This window comes from Rhinolophus sinicus, linkage group LG02 (assembly GCF_036562045.2).
Source record: "Rhinolophus sinicus isolate RSC01 linkage group LG02, ASM3656204v1, whole genome shotgun sequence".
NCBI classification, from domain to species: domain Eukaryota; kingdom Metazoa; phylum Chordata; class Mammalia; order Chiroptera; family Rhinolophidae; genus Rhinolophus; species Rhinolophus sinicus.
In genome coordinates, this window is record NC_133752.1 from 65,273,973 (window position 1) to 65,298,203 (window position 24,231).

A 24,231-nucleotide genomic window follows, 5' to 3' on the forward strand; every position below is an offset into this window, starting at 1 on the left:
GATTTCAAAACTTATCCATTTAGCCAATTATCTCGCTTTTTTTCCCTAGCAAAACCCTGCTGTTATACTTTTTTTATCTTACATTACTTAGAGCTTTTGCCCACAGAGATTAGAGGTTATTTACAACCCAAGGTATATTTGCTACATTCTTCTTCCACTGTTCAAAGCCACCTTATTAATTTCTCTCCTTTTGTTTAGCCCTGGGAGATAAGGAATAACTGCTGCTATCATGGGGTAAACATAAAACCTAGAAGATACAGCCTAGAATTGTCAGGTGTATGCCAACCCTGCTATGGAGTCAGGGAAAAGTCAGTCAATCAAAACCACCTTGGAGATAATCTTTTGAATTGCAAACATGATAAATAAAAATCATCAGCAGATAATGAAGCTTCACTTATTAAAACACGGCATCTGTGGCAATGTCACAAATGGTTTTTAGCAAATTGTTCTTTGGTAAATTCTAACTTCCCAGAAATATAGAAATATTAATCAAGTTAATGCAACTAATAAAAATCGGCTCAAATATTCTGTATAGATAGTATCTACTACTGTTCATTCAAATTAGCATATTTTGAAGACTTTATCATTTTGTCTTTCTACCTGTCACAGGTAGAAATGGATGGTTATGAAATTCCATTAAGACATGCTTGCCTCTTACTAGCATCATTGACAATACAACTTTATAGATGAGTGGTTGTATCCATGACACATAGATGCCTTTTATTGACACACATGGTTACTGGGACACATGACCTTGGCCTTCCTCGCTTCTATCAATACTTACTCAAAAACCTTTCTTCATTTGAGGAAACATTTTTCCCCCCCAGTTATAATGTATAATTTCAACACAATTTTTTACCCTCTCCCATTGTGGAGAGCACAATAGATAAACAACAAAACGTTGGTATTGGCAGTACTGGTCAATCATACTACTTTTATAATCCACATTTCATTAGAAAAAAGTATGTTTGACCAAGTTTCCTAATATCTTCCCAGCACAATATTTATCATTATGGATATAAAATTTGACATAAATAAAACAAACCTTTGTGTAATACCCATTGGTTTTGCTTTTTGAATACACACAACAGTGATTTTTTTTTTTTTTTAGGAAGAAAGAAAGGGAGGGAGGAAGGATGTGAATTTTAATATGATTTAGAAAGACAAATCATCCTTCATATTCTTACTATGTGTCTCAAACATATTTTATAATGTCTTTCCAAGTTTATAATTATGCTGAGCAAAATATGAATCCAGATAACATGGTCCTTTGCTATGTTTGCCCATTTGGAGTTCTGCGTAGAGAGGGTAGTATAAGGAAAAGGTTACTTAACACAGCTGTGCCCTGCATGGAACATTTTCCAGGCTAAGACAATTTCAATTCAGTTCTCCCAGAAATCAGTTGACTGGAATTCTTGGCTTTCTCCCAGGCAGTTTCTTAAAAAGGTTACCAGCTTAATTGAATGAAATCAGTGTCTGCGACTGTCAACAATTATCTATAGAGTAATACTTGTTATTAGACTGAATAAAATCAAAGTTAGAAAGCAACCACAATTATTTATGAAGCTGTAATTTACAGCATCGGACAGTTTGATTGCATGTGTAAGCACTATGGAAACTTCCTGAAATCGCTTTCTTTTTTCATGTAGACACCTCACAGATAATCAAGGATATCAACAAGTCCATCTCAAAAGGATTTCCGTTTATTTCAAAGAAAGTAAAAGTTAACCTGGAAAAAAAATTTTTTTTAAATCTTCCCTAAACAGATAAATAAATGAAGCCTATTTTATTCTCACCCATGAAGCGCTCTACATTATGCTTGCTATTGCCCAGTTACTTCTATTTTGCAACAAGTTTGTTCCTCGTTATTTCAGTACTTATGTCTTTCTGGCCCTGGAAACTTTTTTGATTAATTTGGAAAACAAGTGCCCACAGTTTTGATGGATACAACTTGAAATGACCGAGTAACAGTCATAATCACAGTGCACTGAATGCTTCATTAGATGACAAGTAGCACATCACGTATCACTTAAGTCTTTTTTTTTTTTCCTTTTGGCACTTCACAGTAGATAGACACTCCATCCAAATGCAAAAGATTTAGAAATATTTATTCTTCCTAAAAAATGAAGAGCTAGAATTATACATAAAAATTCATAAAGATCAGACATTTCCAGGGTCTTTTTTTAATGTACAATATAATACAAACAAATGCTTTATAATTCATATTCAATGACAGCTAATATTAAAGGATTAAACCCCAATCACCAAATTCCTCCGCTTAGGAATAGTCCAACTTTTTTAAAATGCCAAAATGAATACATTATTTTAAATGCCTTCTTTATGAGAAAATTAGGGGTATCTTTACTACAAACCTCAATTTTTATTAAATAATTTTTACATATTATAAATTTCATTCCAATTATTTTAATTTAATGATGTTAGAAAATGGCATCTATTATATTTAGGAATAATATAGCATATAGCAAATTGAGGATGAAATGTTTCTGCAATGACTTCACATTTGTCTAACTTTTTTTTTTTTTTTTTTTTTTGAGATTTTATTGGGGAAGGGGAACAGGACTTTATTGTGGAACAGTGTGTACTTCCAGGACTTTTTCCCAAGTCAAGTTGTTGTCCTTTCAATCTTAGTTGTGGAGGGCACAGCTCAGCTTCAGGTCCAGTTGCCGTTGCTAGTTGCAGGGGGCACAGCCCACCATCCTTTGCGGGAGTCAAAACCCACAACCTTGTGGTTGAGAGGACGGGCTCCAACCAACTGAGCCATCTGGGAGGCAGCTCAGCTCAAGGTGCTGTGTTCAATCTTAGCTGCAGGGGGCGGAGCCCACCTTCCCTTGGGGGACTCCAGGAATTGAACTGGCAACTTTGTGGTTGAGCGCTCACTGGCCCATGTGGGAATCGAACCGGCAGCCTTTGGAGTTAGGAGCATGGAGCTCTAACCGCCTGAGCCACCCGGCCAGCCCCATTTGTCTAACTTTTTAATGTAGCTATTCATTATCCTCCTAATGACTAAATACACCAAGACTGAATTCAACAATTTACAGAAATCTCAAATGTGAAATGTTCACCTTTCCACTGGAGTCTAAACTCATCTAAATATGCACAGTTCCTAATATATCGGGGCACTATATACAAATCTTCTCTTGCACTACCACTGATACCTGAGGTGCTGGTAGTTTGTCCAAAAATATTTTAAAAGACATATTTTTTGGTAGTTTTGAGTTATAGCAGTTTTTAAGAGTGGTAGTACATCACTGGACAAAAATAATGAACTGGTTCATCATTATTTAGAATAGAGAAGATAAGAAGTCTATGATTCTTGGTGAATAGATGGCACTGTATATAGTAGAACAAAACTAGAGTGAAGAGGGCAAGCCCAGTGACTCAGGCGGTTGGAGCTCCAGGCTCCTAACTCCGAAGGCTGCCGGTTTGATTCCCACATGGGCCAGTGCGCTCTCAACCACAAGGTTGCTGGTTCAACTCCTCGACTCCCACAAGGGATGGTGGGCTCTCCCCCCTGCAACTAAGATTGAACACGGCCCCTTGAGCTGAGCTGCTACTGAGCTCCTGGATGGCTCAGTTGGCTGGAGTGCAGGCTCTCAACCACAAGGTTGCCAGTTCGATTCCTCGAGTCCCACAAGGGATGGTGGGCTGTGCCCCCTGCAACTAGCAATGACAACTGGACCTGGAGCTGAGCTGTGCACAACTAACACTGAAAGGATTACAACTTGAAGCTGAATGGCACCCTCCACAACTAAGATTGAAAGGACAACAACTTGACTTGGATAAAGGCCTGGAAGTACACACTGTTCCCCAATAAATTCCTGTTTCCCTTCCCCAATAAAATCTTAAAAAAAAAAAAAAAAACTAGAGTGAAGAGATAACAGTCTTCAATTTCTGTTTTCTCAATCAAGGTAAATGTTCTTGATATTGACTATGATATTACAAGTATGATAGAAGGAAACTAGGGCCCAAAATAAAGATGATGAGAAGAAACCAGGGATGGTATTTTAAATAAGTTCAGGATGCTGGCCCAGGCAAGAAGCAGCCCAGATTAGTCAAAGATCTAATTAGTCAAAGACAGCAGTGATTACTAATACACTGTTCAGAGAATTTAAAAATGAACGTTGCAAGAATTTTTTTCAAGGGAGTAGAGTCTAGTAATAACACAATGCTGAGATTCGTATTTCCTTCTGGTAAAACTGAAATAGCTATAAAATAGAATTAGCACTTACAGACAAAAGGGTAATTCCTAGGACAGTCATGCCAAACTAACTTTATTTTCTAATTTTAAAAGAGTTACTATTATCAGCAGAATTCATATACTCAGCACACTGAATTTCACAGAGGCTTTTATTAAAAAATAATACAAGGTCAGCCAGTTAGCTCAGTTGGTTAGAGCGCAGTGCTCTTAACACCAGGGTTGCCGGTTCGATCCCCGCATGGGCCACTGTGAGCTGCGCCCTCCACAACTAGACTGAAACAACTACTTGACTTGGATCTGATGGGTCCTGGAAAAACACACTTAAAATGAATAAAGGTTTAAAAAAAAAGAAAATAATAATAATATACATAATTCACACAAAAGAAAAATGTATTATAATTACGTACAGGTAACCCCTATATAACATGGCACTTCTATTACACGGTTTCGTTCTAACATGGTTCAAGATTTGGGGAAAACCTCAAACATGGAACGTAATAAGAGCTTTTAAGAGCAAAAGATATCTCATTTGAAATTTTTCATTTGAGCGTGGATGTCATATCAGATTTGACCGCAGAATTTTAAAATTTATTAGAATTTTAAATCCATTTTGTTCATACAGTATTAAGTTCAGAGAAGGAAGATTATCTTGTTGTAGGGAAGATGTTGAAGAAAATTTGCCTTCACTGGTTGATGTGAGCTTTTGTCTATTAGCTTTTATCTGTTCCTGTATGTGAGGTGATTTCTGTGCTGTGATCAGGGGTTGAGTAAATTCCCACTTTGGTCTCATTCTCCTAAGCAGGGGAGACATGAGATGAGGTTGCTTTTCTTTCCCTCTTTGGTCTCATTCTCCATAGCAGGGGATAAATGAGATGAGGTTTTCTGTTTGGTCTCATTCTCTCCAGTAGGGGAGATGTTAGATGATATTTGTTGCTCTGTCTGTGTTGTGAGGTGATGGTTAGCTTAAGGTTAAAGAAATTCTTGATCAAGGGTTGAAAGAATTCCATCTTTGTTCTGTCTGTTTTGCCCACATCAGCAGATGAAGTGAAGAAGTAGCTAAATTATATCAAGACAATATGACACGCATGTTGACAGGTTTTGGAAGATCTTGGGGTGATGGTCCCAAGCAACAAGAGTAGATATTGCTTATCCAGATGAATTGCCCCTTTGGCCGGATGGGCAACATTCATATCAGTAACTGCCAGTCCCTTCTGGAATTGGCCATTCCCGGAGGGGGAGTCAGGAACAAGAAACTTAAAAAATATATAAGACAGATCTCAGTTGACAGTATAATAATTAATTATTATTTCATCATTTGATCATTTGTCATTGGTGATTTTTCATCATTCTAACATTTTGAAGACTTCCAGCAACATGCAGCTTATAACACCAGGGAATGTCCTGACTTCCAGCCGCGAACCTGGTGGGGTCTGGCTGATTCCTGACCTCTCCAATGTTGTTCCCCATGTTTAGCCTTCTTGAGAACTTGTTAGTACTTAGAAAACTTGTATGCAGCTTGCAGCTTACAACATCAGAAGATGTCCTAACTTCTAACAACAACAACAACAACAACAACAGCAGCAGCAACATTCTTCAGATTGTTAACACCTTGAAAAAGTATATGCAGCTCGCAGCTTATAGCATCAAAAGATGCCTTGACCTCTAACAACAACAAAGACCACAACAACAGCATTCTTGAGAACTAGCAAACAGCGGTGTGAGAGATGCCTGAGTTGCTCTTAGATACACACCTGGCAAGGTTTTGATTTATGACTTCTCCAGTGCCGTTCTCCCTGGTTTGGTGAGGTTTTGGCATCTACTGTAATAGTTACTATTCTCTAAACTACTGGATACTCCTTACGGATGTTATTTGTGTTTTTAGCCAAGTGATTTTTGATCAATAGTAAACATATGTTGGTATATCTTAGACTTATATGTATGTGTACTTCTTTGACATGACATTGGTATCAATGTATAGATTAGTATTAACCACCTTTACTTTCTGTCATTAGCACATTCTATTAATTGCCTTTGTCTTTTGCTATTGCATATTGCTAAATAAACTGATTAGATATTGCTAAATAAATTAATTGCCCCCATTCTATCCTTCCTCCTTCTTTCCCCCTCTCGTCATTACACTTGTCAAAAAGATAATACCCTCGGTTAATGGTGCTTAGTAGCACAGATGAAGAAAACATTATTTAATACATATTAATATGTTATATTTTTGGTGAAAATTGCTTTAATAAAGATATTTCTCTTAATTATAAAAATATAATAGTATGCTTTTTCTTTAATTTTTGGAAACTATTCCCCTTTTTTGTACTAGTTCTTTGTTTCGTATAACACTGATTTGCATAACATGGCATTTCCAGGAACCTAAGACCCATGCTATACCGGGGTTGTTTGTAGTTATACATAGCTGAATCGCCAAACAAAATATGTGGCTATGAGTGGCCTTAGATTTTCTAGAATCAATGGTACTGCTAAAAAATAAAAGCAATTTATTACTGCTGCATATTAAAATGATTTTCGTAGATAAGTCTTGATTCCTTCAATGTAGATTAATGCTGGAAGTCAAACCTCTAACCAGGGCATCTAAGCCCTTCCTTGATCTCTGTTTTACCTCTTCATCAATCTGATCTTTCCCTAACATCTCTATCTCCCATAGAAGTCTAAGATCTAGCCCCACTAAACTCACTTATTTGAAAGAAAAATCCTCTCTTAGCTTTAGACCCATACTCATGTTGCTTCCTTATGCCACAAATATTTTTTTAAAGTTCTCCCACTTTGTTTTTTTTGTTTGTTTGTTTTTTGTTGTTTGTTTGTTTTTAGTACAGAAGGGGAACAGGACTTTATTGCGAAACAATGTGTACTTCCAGGACTTTTTCTCCAAGTCAAGTTGTTGTCCTTCAATCTTAGTTATGGAGGGTGCCGTTCAGCTTCAAGTTGTTGTCCTTTCAGTCTTAGTCGTGGAGGGCGCAGCTCAGCTCCAGGTCCAGTTGCCGTTTTCTAGTTGCAGGGGGCACAGCCCACCATCCCTTGCGGGAGTCGAACCGGCAACCTGTGGTTGACAGGACGCGCTCCAACCAACTGAGCCATTCGAGAGCTCAGCAGCAGCTCAGCTCAAGGTGCAGTGTTCAATCTTAGTTGCATGGAGCGCTGCCCACCATCCCTTGCGCAACTCGAGGAAATTGAACTGGCAAACTTGTGGTTGAGAGAGCACTGGACCATGTGGGAATCGAACCGGCAGCCTTTGGAGTTAGGAGCATGGAGCTCTAACCACTGAACCACCAGGCCGGCCCCTGCCAGAAATATTTTTGTCCTCTCACTTTGCATGGCAAATCCTAGAATCTTTCAGAACTCAATTTATTTTTATATTGTGATGGTTACAGCAATGCAGTTTATTAAACAAAAAAGTGACTATTCCCATTAAAATGACATCAAAACTTAGTTTTGAGAAACAAAATGAAAGGCCCATTCTCTAACTCCTGAAAGCCAAGTTTCTCAGAATCAAACACAAAGAGAGCCCTAATTAAGAGCCAGGCCCCACTCCCCAGGAGTCACATAGTTGTTTCTGCTGCTTTTAACTAATTCATCATTTTAACACAAATAGGCTTTTCTTAACTGAAAATTAAAACTAAAGAGACATCGTAGCACTTTTCAGTAATCCAAACACCTTGTGGTAGATCATTACCAGAATCAACACAAGAATTTACTATGTAGGTACAATGAATAGAACTCATATGTAAAGTCATTCCACAACAGTAAGAACTGCCCCAAATCATCCAAGTTCCATATGCTCCTATGATCATTATGAAGCGATCTCTATTGTAAAAATTCTTCTTCATTGCTTGAATGTAGAAACGGCTTAGTAAAATTTTCCCGCTCGCTTTCAAGTTCAGCAGCTTTACTTCTGAAAAGCTTTGAATTGTTTTGTATTTCCTCCAATCAATCTATTTCATTGGAAAATCTAGGAACTACTTCTTCCAGATGTCTTTGTGTATTCTCAATTTGTTGGCACAGGCAAGCAAAAGTGATTGTCATTTCCTGTAGTACTTGATGGCTGGAGTTTGCACTCATGGAGCTAACAATCATCTGCAGTTTTTCAGTTGCATAGTTCACAAACTGCTGTTTAAAGGCTCTCTTCTTGGTAGGGGTGGTCCAGGTCAGCCTTTCATAAAGATACAAAGCTCCATGCATACATAATGCAACAAACATGAGTTTCCAGCCTATAGTTTTCCAAATTGCTCCTCCAACAACGATGATGCCCACAGATGTTCTAGATGTAAGGGAAGCTAATCCTGTTACTAAGGTAACCATGTGTTCTTCCTGTGATGCATTATCTGGCATTGCAGGATGAGTAGGAGCAGTGGGGGTAGAAGCTAAAGGTCTGGGGAGCTGACATATGGGCTCTGAGAATCCTAGAAGCAACCTCTGTGCATTCGTAAGGCCCAAAAAACAATGGACAAGGGGAAGACCAGCCCTGGGAAAACTGAAATACAAAATATCCTCTTGAAAATCTGAATATAACTGGCAGTTTTGATCATAGCTGAGATCAAATTTCTTGCCAGGAATCAGTGTATGTAGTTTATTCTGTATAACAGACATAAATAATGGCTTGGAAATTTCAATAATTTCTTATTGGTATTGAAGAATTAAAGCGATTACTTCATTGGTGCACTGATGAGCCAAGTATCTTCCTATATCATCTTCTATGTGCTTATTTAACTCACTTTTATACACCTTTAGTACACTTTGAATAGGACGAAACTCAGGACAAAATTCATCAATCAAAACAGAGTCAACAAATCTCACTTGTCACTGCACATGAAACCTTGTTTGCCACCTCTGATTTTTTTCTCAACATCCAGTGTTAAAAGTTTCATCTGGTTCTGAATAAAGTCCAGTCTGCGAATTTGGTCTTCCTTCTCTCCTATTGAACAAACCCTTTTCTCTGCAGCGTCCATATTTCAGAACTCAATTTAGATGTTACTTCTTTTCAAAGGAGATGCTCTTCTTGACCTCCCTGACTGGTTCCAATGTCCTTGTAAATACTACACTGAAACACTACATTATGCTTTATATCACACTTTACTTTGATTGTTTAATCATTTGTCTTTTTTATTCTGTACTGTGATTGTAAACCAGCTCTTGAAAAAATAAGATCCCTGATTTGTAATGTTTGTCAATTTTATGGCACACTCCCCAGCATTGCCACACACACACCATGGCCAATTTCAAATTGCAATCATTTAAATCCTTAAAAACACTATGGTAAATTGATATGTTTTCTCTTAATACAGATGAAGAAACTAGATTCAGTTGCATAAAATTACAAAGGCCTTAAAAAAGTCTCTTAATTCAAGTCATAGTTAAATTTATATGTGCTGAGGTATATTCTATGCCAGACACTCTGCTCAGCACTGTTCACTTAACCTTATTTAATATTCACAAACACCCTGAATGATATACTTATGGATTAAAAAAAATGGAGACTTGGAGATATTATATAACTTTTCCAAAATCAGAATGGCAGCATATATTGAAAGCAAACATCAAAACTACATTGTCTACACCAAAGCCTTTGTTCTGACTCTTACAGTCTACTTCTGACATAAACTGTACTATACCACACTGTCTCTAGTCATTTCATTATTTATTAACAAGTAAATCAAGAAATGCCCAGGGAAAAGAATAGACAGGAATGTACACTTCTGGTTCTTCCTATAGTAGCTAGATTCTTTGTTCAGAGATATTGAAATTGATACAGTTCATTTGAGTCTTTATCCATTATATTTCTCACCCATATAGTAAAAAACAAGCAAACCATTATTAGGTTCCAAGTACTCTTCAAATGTTTGTTATCTTTATAGGTTAATATCTGATAAAACCATCTTCAAATATCTGAATCATTCTCATATCTTCCGATTCTGACCTCATATGATATGAATACCGAGTAGGTTCATCGTATATTTTGACATTTAATCATACACGTCTCATAAACACCAATCAAATTTGAATTCCCTTGATTGTAAGAAACATGTTTATAGTTCTTTAGGAATCCCTAAAACCTCTGGCATAGTGTTAGATACCAAATACTTACTCAAATGTTTCCTAAATTGAATCATAAAATAATGATTTTTGAAATTGTAGAAAAAAGGAAATCTAATATGTCACTGGCATATATCTTGGTAACCTATTTGAGTCTGCATTGATTTACATCACTTTGTAATAGAATCTCATAGATTTCCAATGAAAGTGAGTGTTTCAAAATATAAACATGTTCAAAGAAAAAAGAAGACAAAATGCAAGAGAAAGATGCAAAAGCCAACACTGCTATTTTCCTCTCTCTCACCATGTCAGTGAGAGACAAGGACTAACTTGCAGTGCAGTGAGACTTCATGCAGTACAAGAACTCCATGAGGGTAAAACTGCAGACTCTAGGCAATGAGAAAAATTGCTTTGCTTAGTTCCTTAGATTGAGGAAGAAGCTGGACCAATTCTGACCAGTGATGGTCTTCTATTAAACCGTCATGCCATTTGTCTTAATTAAAAAAGAGAATTAAATATAGTGAAAATAAGAAGATGTTGGTGAAATGTTTTATTGGAATCTATCATAAATTAGTTTTGAAATAAGCTCAATTGATGGAGAAGTGTGCCTGAAGTGCTTTTAAGAGCTAATGAGGCAAATACTGGAATGCTTTAAAATCTTGGAGAGAAAGGCTAACTTAATTTGATCTTATCTTACATATGGGATTTAAGGAAACAAAATATATGAGGACTATTTTTTATTGCATTTGCAATATTCAACATTATCAAATTATGCTTCCTAAAACTGAATTACTTTATTTTTATAATATGTACAAATAATATGATTACAGCTGAGGTAGTTACAGACATATTGATGTTATAGTTTTAGACGCCATAAGGGATGAGTAGGACTAGTATCCTAAATTTACTCATGCACCAGTTAGACAACATCTCAGGAGTGTCAATGACAATCGATTGACTTCAATAATATTGATTGAGCACTTACTATGTGCCTGATACAAAACTAAGCACTTTATATGCATCATGTTTTTAAACATAACAGAACAATCAGGAGTCAGGTACTATTGCTATCGCCTTTCAACAAGGAAGGAAAGAGACCAGAGAAGTAGAGTAACATCCCCAAGGTCACATATCTCAGAGGAGTAGATCAAAACCTTGACCCCAAGACCCCACAAACCACCTTATGATGATGTAACATATGCCACATGCTTACGCATCCCAGGGGTTCCTGATGGGTCCTAAACATTTCAAGAGTTCTATACAGAAAGGAATCTAACATAGATGAAAAAGTAATCATCAGTACCAAAACCACGGTGGCTTGTACAGCAAATATCTCCTCCTTTCGGGTTCCCCGCATGTCATACCAGACTATAACAGTTTACCAAAGGTCTGTGAGTCCATTCAGTGCTAACAAGCAAGATCCCTTGGGATGACCAGTGTTTAGTCTTGGTGGGGTAGAAATGATAACACCCAAGCTAAGATTTATATTAAAAATATTAATTCTGGGGGAAATATGGAGGTGGTAGCTAAAATTAACACCTTGGGGGATCCTAACCTGTACCTACTCACCTCTTCTGACTCTCAAACAAAAACAGGCAGTTGAGGTCACATACACATTCTCCTGGCAAACTGCTGTGCCTACTGCCCAAAAGTACTGTATTTTGCTGTGTACTTGTATAATGCACACCATGTTTTTGGCCCAAATTTTCAGGGAAAAAAATCTTTCGCTTTAATTTTTTAATTCAAAATTTTATTTGTTTCCATTTAGGTTTTTGTTTTGTGTATTATAAAGGAATTTTAGCATTTATTTTTTAACAAATATGGTACAAGAAAGTTTATGTAACAAATAGTTACAAAACACAGTAACAAATAAAAGGTAGCACAAGAAATTTTTGTGTACCGCTCACAAATTTACGATATTTACGCATAGAACTCTTCATCCTTGAAAATTTGTCGTAAGTTCAACAAAACCGATGATTGATTTCCAAGGTATAGTTTTGTATATGTGTCACGTTATTGATTTCTAGAGTACACTTTTAACTCATAAGCATAAGTAAAAGAATTAAAAGCATCTATATAGGTACAGAATTAGTATTACCCATGTATAATGCGCATCCTATTTTTGCCTCACAAATTTGGGCAAAAAAGCGCACATTATACACAGCAAAATATGGTACATGAGCACCTGCACCCCTCTACCTCAGTTAAGCAAAACGGATCCTAAAATGGTATGAAGTGAAATAATCTTTAACAAGTTTGTATAAATTGACTACAGAACAGCAGTTATAAAAGAATAACATTAAAATGTTTAATATTTTACTTTAAGACTGTTAACTATAATATGTACCAAAACAGAGAAATAGTGGGGATTTTTAGTTGAATTATAATACTTATAACCATCTTTTTAAAAATGGTACTCACAATATACAATTAAAGTGTTTCTATCCTTGTTAGTGTATCCAATACAATTTCAAAGAACCCTGATCTTTTGTAATACACATCTGGTTTATAAATTTAAACAAATAGGTTCACTGGCCCACACAATATAAACTTCCTACCAAAGGATTATAATGATTTTTAAAATAACAATAATAAACAGCACTAATTAGAAAGCATGAAAAATATTAAAACCATTGTTTTAAATAACTGTATTTTGTCTTCACTCCAAAATTTGGAAGGAAATGAAATTTTTATTTCATCCAACAGAGCAAAAAATTGGACCAAGATCCGTTTCTTGACATTGTGATCAATCACAGACTATAATATTATTCCTAGGAGGGCAAATGTGTCAAGGATAGACTTGAGAATATGGATCTAATAGAAATATCTCATTTCAATCCTGAGGAATTCAAGATACTAGAAGGGGAAGTAAAAGTACTGAATATATTTTACAATGAAATTTATTCTTAAGGTACACGCCGCAAAGCCAATGATAAAACCTACAATGGGCAGGATTTGTCATTGGCTTTGTGGAATGTACCTTAAGACTTTTTCAGTATGCTTCTGTGTTCAGCTGGAAAATATTCTTGTATAATTTCCATGTTTCAATTCATGCTAGAATTTGATTGTGTGTGTGTGTGTGTGTGTGTGTGTAAAAGACTTGAAACATAAGAAGCAAGAAAGGGAATCACAAACATGTTACTAATTTCCATAGTACAAAAATTAAATTCAGTTTTTCAAAAGCACTGATTATTTTTCCATAAATACAAATGACATGAAAGGATATAAGACTACAGAAAGTCAAATGCACTACAAATTTAACTAGGTTTGCATGTTTCAAATGTGGTTCTATCTTGAAAGTCCTCAATCATGCTTAGAGTTTATAAACTCAGTTTGTTTGGAAATTATACTTGATGGAAGGTAAAATTTAACATAGAGTGAATCATTGGCAAAGCAAAACTGTGCTTCCTGTGTTTTATTTCATGTTCACTAATTCACAATTCTTCTTCCCACAAAACCAATAAATAAACAAACAAAAGAAGCTAACCTTTGTAGATTTATCTTGAAAGATATAAATGATGTTCCTGAAAATGTCAAAATGTGAAGTCCTTTTACTGGCTTATGCTGAGGGGGGAAAAAAAAAAAAACAGTTGGTAATTATTGGTACCAGCTATTGAAGTTTTTGTAAAATCTAGTCACATTTGCAGAAAAGATCAATTCTGATTTAATTTTAAATTCTTTGCCAGCTTAATACCAAAAAAACCTACAATAATTTAAAACACTATGCAATACCGACAAAAGAAAAAAAATAAGGCATATATTTTAAGATTAAGGGTATAAGGGTTAAAACATAATTAAAAGGATGACTAAAATATAGCCAAATACTGATGTTCATTTTGTCTCAGAATTCTCTGTCAAAGAGAATGACCACTTAACTGAAAAAAAGCAGGAGCAAAACTGGTCAGAAGAAAAAGTGAACTACAGATAAGAAAATGTGTTTTTGAGAAACACTAGATTTCTGGAAAAGTATTCCAATCTCCTGTACCATTTGACTAAGGACTTGATTTTTTGAGAGGACTTGCAAAATAGATCCAACAAACTGCAGTATCTTAAAAGATTGGAGAGGGTCCAGAAGACTGCAGGCAGACAGACAAATGCATTTTCAGTTTGCAAAAGAGGAGAACAATAAATTCTTCAAAATATCGACAGAAGAGTTTTACATTATTCTTTAAAAAGCTTCCATACAACTTATTAGGAATTGATTTGTATGGTGCTAGAAAAGGATTTATTATTTACCAGGGGCTATCTGGCTTCACTAACTATGAGTTATCTGAAATGAAGTAATGAGAGACACACAGTATCGCACAATGTTTAACAGTGAGAGCTCTGCATTCAACCTCCCAGGACTAGTTTACCACGTACTTGTCATGTAATCTGGGCAAGTAATTTCCACTCCCTAGATCTTGTAAAAAATATATAATAATAATAATAATAATAATAATAATAATAGCACCTCTTCATAACATGGCTTTGAAAAATATATGCATTTTAATAGACCCTCAGACAATATAAAACAATAATGCAAGACTCCCTCAGAAGAAATAATCCAAAATGGCAACTCTAACTATAATATCATCCTTTCAGGACATATCAGACATGTGTGGCAGGGAAATGGAGAAGATGCGATTTAACTGGTTTCAGTTGGTAGGATCCCTTGTGACAGTCTTGTTCGTACGTGAGGAAATATAGAAATAAAATCAAAGTGATGTCTAGTAAGCAAAACCATTCTATAAGAGCACCAGCTGAGTCACTTCAGGAACTCGAGCGCACCAGTCTGTGTATACTGTAACTCCTGTGCCGTAAGAGCTACTTCAGAACCGAAGCTCCAGTCTGGACAATTTTCCACTTTAATATTTCACAAAAATGAGCAAATCAGTGTTCATGAACAATGGGATGTCCCTGACTGCCAACAACAAATGGACCCAGCAGTCAGGCAATGTCATTCTGATACCAGCCCACAGTATTGTTCTTTAATCTAATGTGTGGCCACTATATCTACACTACAATTTGAATTATTCTAGGTGCAATATCCATCCTATTCTTTCCATTAATGTGAAAAGAGCAAGAGTGTTAAAAGCGGTAAGAAGGGGCATATTATGACAGAAACAAGAAGATAATAGCAATGAAGGAAACCACTGGGGCTGAGATATGCACTGAGTCAAGAACACAAATGACTCTGAAAGATGAACATGTACATAGTTCAAGAAAGAAAAGTGACTGGCAAAAAGCATAGTTTTGAGTATATGGAAAACCAGAAGATTAGCATAAATCCTGGATGTGAACGTGACATTAGTTAAGGAGATAGACATTTGTTAAGGAACACAATGAGCATGGTAACTACTACTGAAGGACTTCTGTCCAAATCCAGGGATAATTCTAGTTTCCAGACAAGTTCACACTTGTACACCATAGCAGTGAGGAGTGGATATACCCAAGGGGAGGGTCTCTTTAGGGGGAATGAGTCACAATACCTATCAGCTGGAAGTGAAAGAGTGTGGTTTTAAAATAGCGGGTGAAGAACCAGGATACCTGATCTTGAGGAGTCATATCACTTTTATTCCTTTTCAGAGTTTTAAAATAATTTCAAATAGCGCTAAGGAGGTAGAACATTCAACAATAAAAAGCTGGGTTTCTGGCTTCTTGAAAAACAATCTGAGGAACTGGCAACACTTACACAATATGCCTAACTCATTAAGGACACCTGCTTGGCGTTCGAAGTTTCTGAGTGAGGATCCCAGTTTTCAAACTTCCCAAGGACTGAACCTCACTTCAACATGATGGGAGTGAGCGGGGGGAGGAAGGGGAAGAACGGTGAACATTTACGCATTTGGACTAAACCCAAAGATTCTAAATGTAAATAAACTCCTGTAACTGGAAAGAAAAAATGTACAATGAGGTTGGGAAGTGGCTAAAACAGAAAAAGCTAAAGGTGGAAAGCTTTCCTTTTCTCCGCCATTAATATTGATAATGCTACTTGATTGTTCCGGACAACACTTTGATCAGGATAATGTTTACATTCAGATTAAGCAAAGGTAGCAAATAAAACTAGAGGTTTAATTTTAGAAAAATAACCAGAATCACAAAATCACAGGCACTCATAGCTGCAAAAGCCTTTAAAGACTATCTGGTTCAACCCTGACAGTGTTAGAATTAACTATCATATGTAAAATTTCAAAGCATTTGAAGCTTTAATTATAAAGTACATAATCATTCTAGAAATAAACTTAGACATTTATAAATTTATTAAAAGGCTGACTATACACTAAATCACAACTCCATACATACGTGAGTCAAACTGAACATATAAACAGTGTTGTACACATCACAAACTAGGCTTCTCAGCTCTTTCAGCCCTCACCCCTGTGACCCAGTCAGAACACTTTAATGAGTACCCAAGGGGACTCTGCAGCAGCACAAAGTATTCCCTGGACTGTTTGGAAATCAGATCTCAGTTCTTCTTGGAATTAAGTCTCTGTCCCCAAGATTTTCCTCTCTTTTTTCCCAGCAAATGAGAACAATGTTCACCAGTAGCGTAAGAGAATACTGGTTACCTACCTCCAATAAACACTACAGTGAGTCAACACCCTAGAGGTTTGAGACAGTCAAGGAGGCTAATAATGAATGTCTTATTCATAGTGCAAACACAAAAGTAAATTACCAAATAATAAATGATGAATCTTTGGAATTTGGAATAGCTGGCTTTAAAAAAAGAAAAGTCTGTGCATGAGTCAGAATCATTAACATAATGTTGCTGTGTCTGCAAATTTCTGGCAGGTTAATTTTTGATAGGTGGGGAAAAGCAAAGCTTCCAACCAATTTTCTAAATCATCTTTAGGCAAACATCCAGGGGCAATCACCTGTAGAGTCCTGCCTAAAGGCCCAGGTATGTTTTGAGAAAGCAGTCAGATTCCTGAATGATTTACAAGGTTAACTGTCAGAACTGCTCATATAACTGGCTTAGACTGAGAATGAGTAACTAAAAAAAAAAAAGCATGACACACTTTAACCTCAGTGTCCTCACCTCACTCAGAAGGGAGCAGCATCAAGAAAGGGCGTGTCTGTCCTGTCAATTCAAGTAAATTTTAGACTCCTACTTATGCAAGGTGCTCCTAGTATGAGGTCACTATAAATAAAAATGAAATAGCAGACTTATTAGTGAGCAGAAGAGAGTATGGTCATTTAGATGTAAATGTATTTCCTGTTTTGCTTTCAATAAGTTTTGGATAGTATTATTAACCACTGGTGCTATAATCTCAGGTTTTGAAACAAGCTATCAGGGCTCTTCAAAAAAATGTTCATTTCATTTGAGTCAAGTGAAGTTCAAATAAGAAATGATCCAAATTACAACAATCTGAACCAGTGAGCTATTAACTGCGTTTGATGATATGCTGTTGCTTCCAAATAAATAACAGATTAATTTGGAAAACTAATGAGACATGCATATCTGAAATATAATTGTAACTATGGCCCTTAGAAAGAATACTCATTCACTGTCATTAAAAAAAATGAATCGCTAATTTGACAAGGAATTTTGACCTTTAAAAATATTTATCAGTCACTTTTGTGTGTTTTTCAAATCTTGACAAAATATTGTCATGATAACCTTAATGGTACAATATTAGTAAATATTATATTGACTTAAGAATAATTCACTTCCTATTATTCCTTATGGTATTTTAAAAGGTATATATATATATACATATATACATATATATATGTATATATATATATATATGTAATAAACAGTTACACAGAACTTTGACACATCTAGTACTGCCCCAGGAATTTTAAAAATAGGCAATTTAACCTTCATGAAAACCATAGAAGAAAAAATTTCTATATGAAAAAAAGTAATTATGCATACTGAGAATCAAATTGAATATTAAAACCTTTTAAAAGAAAGATTTAGCCTAGAGTTAAGAATGTAAATGTCTAAGTTTAGCAGAATTAAAAGCCAGGATTATATTTACAATGATTTTAGGTCTTTGATGAAAACCCGTAACTCCTTGCCCATATTAGATGGTGAAAAATTAAAGTTACATTACTTTTGAGAACAGTTTATAGAAAAACTTTTCAAACCAAATTATGCTTATTCCTTACTACCTTTCATCCTTCTATAAGGAGCAGCAGGGCACTGGAGATGTCCCCAGGTTCTTTGACACTCCTTCCAATGACAGCTAAGGTCTAAGTCCCTTCCCCTTGAATCTGGAGGGCTTCTGAATACTTCAACTAATAAAATGTGGCAGAAGTGATGCTATGTGCCTTCTGAAGAGAGGTCATAAAAATGCTGTAGAGCTTCCCCTTGGTCACTTGGAATGCTCAGTCTCTGAATGTTCCCTCTTCATGATGTCCTGTTGGGAGACGTCAAAGCCACATGGAGAGGCCACATGTAGGTTCTCTACTCAATAGTCCAACGGGACACAGCCTTCAAGTCACCACAGCCCAGAAACCAGACATGGGACTGACGGAGCCTCCAGATGACCCAGGCCTCAAATCTGAGGCACCCCAGCCTTTGGAAGCATCCCCCACTGTGGCCCTGGACAGCTGTGGAGCACAGTCAAGCCGTCACCTCTGTACTCTGTCAGAATTCTGCCCACGTAATTTGCAAGCATAATAAAACATTTGTTGTTTTATACCATTAGATTTGGGTTACGTTTGTTATGTAGCGGTAGATAAAAGACCATCACCCTAGCTAAATTAGCTATCTAAGTCCTATAACAGTATCTAAGTCCATAACAGTAACAGTAGTAGTACATATAATTAAACAGTAATTATAATAATCTCCTGTGCCAGCTATACTATTAACACTTCACATTCGTAACTTTATTTAACTCTGCCTCATAAACCTGTAAAATAAGTATAAAAAATATTCCCAGTTTTACGGATGAGGAAACTAATCTTTGAGTATATATAAGTACTCTCTCAAAGACACAAAAACTAATAAATTCCAGAACCAGTATTTAACTGGAGTTATTTGGGAGAACTCAAGTTAGTAGTAATTCATTGATCATTTAGGAGGAAAAGTAGTACAGTTCCTTTCATAGAAATGCATGTTGAAAATGTATTAATGCAAAGAAAAATAATGCACAATCCTATAGCCATTTTGCAACAATAAAATGTCACTAAACTAGTTCATTCTCAGGAATATTTACTAAAAGTAGTTCAAATCTGAATAATCTACATTTCTTAGAATTCAAGAGAGGAAAACAAGTCAGTACCTCAGGCAGTAAAACTCAATGGTGTAAAACTGTAAAGACTCCTTAAAGCCCACCAGATCAGCCCCTCACTGTCCATCTTCATATAAACAGCACCAAACACTACAAGAAACAACATGGTCTTAAAATATCTGAAGAGAATGGGAACACTACAACTCCGCTAAGAAGGACCTCAGAGATCAGCCAATCCAATCCCTCCTCTGACAAGGAGAACAGCCATGTGACGTGCCCAAGGCTGCCCTTTTCTGTCTCCCACTTTGTGCCCTTTACTAAGGAGCAGGCTGCTTCTTTTAGGTAGACTGTTTCAGTGGATTCTGTAGTCCCCAAAATTTTAGAAGAGATTAATCGCTGCCGTGGCTAATCCTTTTTCACTTCAAAGAGTGACTAATCCCCAGTTCTCAGTTATATAGAGAGCATGAAGATGGAAAGTATCCACATCAGATAAGGTATTATAAAAGAGAAACAACAGAAGACACCAACTGCAAACAAAGCACATATTAGTCCCAAAAGTGAAATAATTTACAAGTTAATGTGGATCATCACATCGTAAGACTCCATAAAGCCTTGAGACTTCCCACTGCTCTACTGTTACAGTAATTATAAGGGAAATGAGAATTAGAAATGCAACCACAGTAATGTTTACTGAGTTCCAGGACTAAGTATCAGTCATGCAGCATCCCCCTTAACCCTCATACAAGCACCATGGGTAAGATACTCTTTTGCTCATTTTACAGATAAAGAAACTGAAAATTGGAAAAGTAACCAACCACATTTATAAACAATGACAGTAACTACTACTTGCACATAAAATCCATCCCTCCCCTTTTTCTTTCTTTATTTTGTTTAAGGGGACAATGAACCCAGTTAAAGACTAGTTTTTCCAACTATCCTTACAGCTAGGTATGGCCATGTTATTACGTTTAGTCTAATGATATATTAGTGTTGTGTAGAATTTCCTGGAAGGCTGATGAGTCAGCTGAAAATGCATTCCTTTTGTCCTCTTTGTTGCTTCCTTCCTTTCTGTAATATGGAATGTACATGAGATAGCTACAGCTCCAGAAGCCATCTTGTAACATGAGGTGATCTTGAGAATGAAGGCAAGAGTTAAAATGTTGAAGGAGGGAGGAGACTTGGCCTCTGAAAATCATGGAGACAACATAGAGGCACACACTGCCCACTGATAAACTTCTTTTCCAAGAGAGAAAATTTTCTATACTGTTTAAGCCCCTAATATGTTGGGTTTTCTGATAAATGCTGTTAGACACAGCTAACCCTCCTTAATGTAGGGGAAATATTGCCAAACAAGATGTTGAAAGCTTCTTAAAAAAAAAAAAGAAAATCAATTCATACCTAATAGTCTACTTCGCTATAATTTCTATTTCATCCTGCAAAGCACCTATACTTCATTTCAAGACTGAATATACACATTTAAAAATAGACACTGAAGGATATAATTGTCTAAACTGCGTAATTCTGTTTGGATTATATTGCAGGCAAGAAGGTGAGATGGGGAAGAGAGCTTAGCAAGAAAAAGATAGCTTAAGAAAGAATCAGAAATGCGGCAGTTAGTTGAATCTAAGCTTTATGCTGTGCACGTAGAATACAACCAACCAAGAAATTCTACCTATTATTTACGCAGTGACAGATAAGGGAAAATGAGGTGTAGTTCGATAAACAAACTCTCTCCTAAAGCAGATTTAGACACTATTCATTCCTTCTTTTCAGTCTAGAAGCCTGCTTAGCTGGAACTATAAAATAAATTCCAGCACTCAGAACATTTCAAGGAGGAATAATTTTCAAAACTGGCTCCGGCTTTATTTTTCTTCACTTTGAAATTGATTAGATGTGCTGTTAAAAGAAAATTTGGTTGGTGTCTAAAAGAAGAGAGGGTATTTTAGACAAATATAAGATAGCTTATTGTAGGTGCTTTAGCTATTAATCATTTCAGTCCATGTGTCACCGATCCACAAACAAATCATGTCAGATTAGGTTTTATTGCAGATCAAAATTTATCAAAAGGTAAAACAATCAATATTTTAATATTAACCCAGTGTTTGCTGTTTAGTCAACTGATTATAAAATAGCAGTGAAATTTGTTTTGTTTTTTCACTACTTTAAACAAACAATAAATAGACTAAGGCAGTGGAAATGAAATCAGTGATGAGTTGTTTAGTAAGTAATGGAAATCAAACTCAATACTTGGAAAGAAATATTACATAAGTAGTAATTTAATTTAACTTTTCAATTTAGAGCATGCCTAGTCATATGTAACTTTCTGAAATGAAGCATTTCAACAACTCACCATGGATCTGCTTTAAAAGATAATCTGAAAATCTATAAGAATGACAAAAAAAATTTACAGCAGCACTTGATCTAACTGCTAAAGAAGCAGTCAAGTAAATGAGAATGTTTCAATTCAGTGAGTCAAAACTGCATTTCACACAAAAAGCAGTCTGCCCCTTAAACTTTTAAATAGTGTTCAAACCAAGTTACTACACTCTCCTTGTGGGGGACGTCTGAAGGAAACAGAATAACTCTAAAATATAAAGCAAACTAATTTTGAAATGCTTTCATGTTTTTAAAGCATTGCTATTAAACTGAGAATTAAAATCTGTTTCTTCACTATTAACTCTACTAGCAAGGAAACAATCTCAGGAACAGAGTCAGCATGCAGTATATAATTTTTGAAGGAATAGTGAGTCAGGGAATGTTGTACCAGATTACGTTCTACACGATCGGAATATTCCAGCTCTGATAATAACTGGCTGGATGACTTCGGTTAATTCATGCAAGAGGGACACACAGTATGGCAAAAAGACGCTCCAAGAAAGCTTTAGGGGCAGATCTGGGTTCAAATCCTGATGTAGCTAGGCAATAGGGAATGAATGCATTTACCAAAACTTCAATTTTCTCAACTGTACAAAGAAGTTATCAATGCATTACTTCCATGGCTACTATCACGTATAGTTCCTGGTATTGTTCCTGACAAACATTTGTTCTTGATCTACAAATGACAGCCATTATTATTGCTGTTACTATTATTATTACTATTATTGACATCTTCAAGTATCATTTTATTACCTAAAAAAGGAGAATGATAATTTTTGCTATGCCTAAATCACTGGGAGGTTGGGACGATGCCATCAGACTTTATGTGAAAATATATTTAAAATAATGAAACTCTGTAGAATGTAAATAAATGATAGCAGAATTAGTCTTCTGTCATTCAATAGAAATCCCTGCAACTGACTGAAATTTGCCAGAGAAGTATTTGTCAATACTTACAACGTCATTCTGGGACAGGGAAATGGATAACTGTGAATCACGGCCATAGGTGGAAGTATAGGCAGAAAATAAGCCCTTTGGAATCTTTTTACTCCCATCACAATTTATAAGGTATTTAAAAACCTACCAAGGTTTACAATTGGTGCTATCAAAAAGTGAATGTCCTGTGAACTTCTAAAAAAAGAGTTAAATATTTAATAGGGTTTACAACACACAAATCTCCATATGCATATTGGTCTGCCTGTAGAAGAAAGTTCACAGGCAAGGTTTCTATTGATAAAAGCACCCCTGAATTGCAATAGAATACACTGATGGCTTTGTGTGTTCTCCTCAAACCCTATGCCCAGAGTATAGCTTAGTATCTGGAATATTGAAGAATTGAATAAATATATGTGACATTAATGGTTAGATAATTGAGCTAAAACTAAAAGTGATTGCTTTTCATCATGTTTGGAAACTTAATAGGGTCAAAACAATAAGTAGTTATATATTATTCTTTTAAAAAATTGCAATCTCACATTGTTTTATTATTACATATAGTGTTTGCTTAAAAGATAATCTATTAGGAGTAACATTCAATTTGTGTTGTCTTAATATTGGAAATTGAGAATCTCTCCTGTAAACACATGGAATCAAAACTTTGATGCCACAAAATGAGTAATCCCAGTAAAAAAACACTCATCCCAAATCTGATCCATCACCAAAAAAAAAAAGAAAAAGAAAAAGAAAACTGAAAATTCATTTTGGTTTCAGAAATCTATTATTTAGGGCATAGTGAATCCTCATTTGTACTGGACAAAACAAAATTAAAATAAATAACGTGACAAAAATAAGGCAAATAAAAATAAGTAAAATTTGCATCAGACTGAGACATCTTCAAAGCCAGTGTTGCTAAATTGCAACCTAAATATATATTTAAGTTTAAATATATGGCAAATCTATAAATAACTTTGGACACATGCAAATAATCAGGTCCTAAAGGTTTATGAACATTTCCATGAAATCATCCCTTTAAGAATCCCAAACTGCAGCAGTATAGCAATGACCAAACTTACTCCTGACACTGACGCTTGAGATAAGTTCTGCCAGCCACCACCTTCTTCCCCCAGGCCTAGACCCACTATTAATCATCCTACGAAAACTCTTCCCTGGTCACCTGTTACAGGACAGATAGCAGCTGGGTGATTTTACTCGTATATAATAGGGTAGTTGGGTTTTCAAGGTGGTGAGGGAAAAGAACCAGAAGCTTAACAGCTGTGAATGAATGGCCCCACCCTTTCACCATATAACGAATATCAGCTGTTCCCTCAACAGCTGGCTGATGGCTGATGAAAATGAGATCTGAAAATAGTGGTAGAATGTATGTAGAAGAGAGTTATAGTTAGGAGGCAACCGAGAGTAGCAAAGAGAAGAGGTGATGAGGGTATAAAAGAAAGCTCGTGCACATGGTAGCACACA

General features: G+C 35.9%; 1 protein-coding gene and 1 pseudogene across 23 annotated transcripts in view; both read right to left on the reverse strand.

Annotated features, from left to right (window-relative positions):
• The window catches only part of ADGRL3 (adhesion G protein-coupled receptor L3), a 748,795-nt gene that overhangs the window by 680,673 nt on the left and 43,891 nt on the right, over window positions 1-24,231 (reverse strand). The window contains exon 2 of one of the 23 annotated variants that reach the window (XM_074324497.1): window positions 13,761-13,837. The exons of the other annotated variants lie outside the window; for them this stretch is intronic. The gene's annotated coding sequence lies outside the window, so the exon portion shown is untranslated. The remainder of the gene's footprint in view (window positions 1-13,760; window positions 13,838-24,231) is intronic. 23 annotated transcript variants of the gene reach the window in all.
• Window positions 8,048-9,204, reverse strand: LOC109453734 (mitofusin-1; annotated as a pseudogene).